Here is a 1371-nt window from a genome sequence, read left to right as displayed (position 1 = left end):
CTACAGCAAATACATTAACGACAAATTAAACTCGAATGAATTTCTCCTTAAATCTTCCAATTAAGGTTTACAGTTAATAAACAACTCTAATTAAGACCGAAATTTTGAAGGATGAAAGCAAATCGACAACCGTTTATGTGTAATTACAACATGAGAATATCCTTAATTTCGTTGGGAAAATGTTCGACTTTCACCATTTCGTCCCAAAGAAATGCTTTCGAAGAGAAAACCAATGAAGAAGCATTTTAGTTTTTAATTTTCATCATTTTTCCTCTCTCACGTTTGTGTGTAGTGTATACCTACATATTATATTGGCAGCAATCTCGGCTTGGAGCCGGTTTACTTTTCTCAATCTCAGGGTGTATTAATTGAACAACATCAACTTATATTAATTTATGGGACACACGAGGTTGGTGCAGTTTTCAAAACGAAGCAATTAGCTGCTCTTTCCCGAAGCAAAAATCTGACCAGTTTGAAATTGTTTTTATTTTGCTCGTTATTTTTTTCAGTCGTTTCAAGTTCAGCATTTTGTTCGGTGCAAAATTGGACCAGATTTGTTCCCCAAAAAACTACTTCTCGAGATGGGCATGTTTCATTTCCTGTGGACAAACCCATTGGAAGTGATTTGTTGCAAATTTGTCGAGCATAATTTAAAAATCATTGGCAGTCGGGAATGTCAAGTGCAAATTGAAGCAAATCGAAAATGCAGCGTGAGAGCTTGTTGCTTTCGGAAAATGACAAGTCATAAATAACACAAAAGTTGTGTTTCCTGATTTAGTTGGTTTCTTATTTTCTACGGCGTGGGGAAGATGCTACGGAATATATCAATTATATTATCAGTAAACTGTGTGACTATTTATAAACACCGACGCTATCATCGCTTTATTCTCGCTTTTGTCTTCCACTGCTTATTATTTTATTTTTAGTGAATCACTCAGACGTCGGTCGATGCCTGCGGAAAATAACCCATCTAACAACCTTCGATAGCTCAGTTGGTAGAGCGGTGGACTGTAGAAGCAGATAAGCGGACAAATTCTACTAGAATTTGACCTATCACTTATCAAAAGTAGTAATCCATAGGTCACTGGTTCAAATCCGGTTCGAAGGATGGATTTTTTTTGTAAGCAGTTTCTGGATGTTCAATTTAACAGTTAGAAAATTTTCTTTCACACGAATTTTCTGAGAAAATTTCTCGAGTCGATTCCCTAGAGAAGTGAATCGCATTCTCACAGGAAAAATTCACCCTCGTTGAAGCTCGATAAAGGAACACTTAGGCTGGAATCGAAGCATTTACAAAGTGAGGAGGTGGAAAAACGTGTTTGAGGCGGAATGACGAAGTTCAGATCAAAACAATAATTGTCACCATCGCCG

The 1371-nt window shown here is 36.9% G+C and overlaps 1 non-coding gene across 1 annotated transcript; it reads left to right on the top strand.

Moving 5' to 3' along the window:
• The first annotated feature begins 977 nt into the window (after positions 1-977).
• Positions 978-1108, top strand: Trnay-gua (transfer RNA tyrosine (anticodon GUA)). The gene is made up of 2 exons: positions 978-1014; positions 1073-1108. It is a non-coding gene; the product is annotated as a tRNA-Tyr (tRNA).
• The last annotated feature ends 263 nt before the right edge of the window (positions 1109-1371 follow it).

This window comes from Uranotaenia lowii, chromosome 3 (assembly GCF_029784155.1).
Source record: "Uranotaenia lowii strain MFRU-FL chromosome 3, ASM2978415v1, whole genome shotgun sequence".
In the NCBI taxonomy this organism is placed as follows: Eukaryota; Metazoa; Arthropoda; class Insecta; order Diptera; family Culicidae; genus Uranotaenia; species Uranotaenia lowii.
Note: the sequence above shows the minus strand (reverse complement) of the source record. Positions and strands in the feature narration are given on the sequence as shown.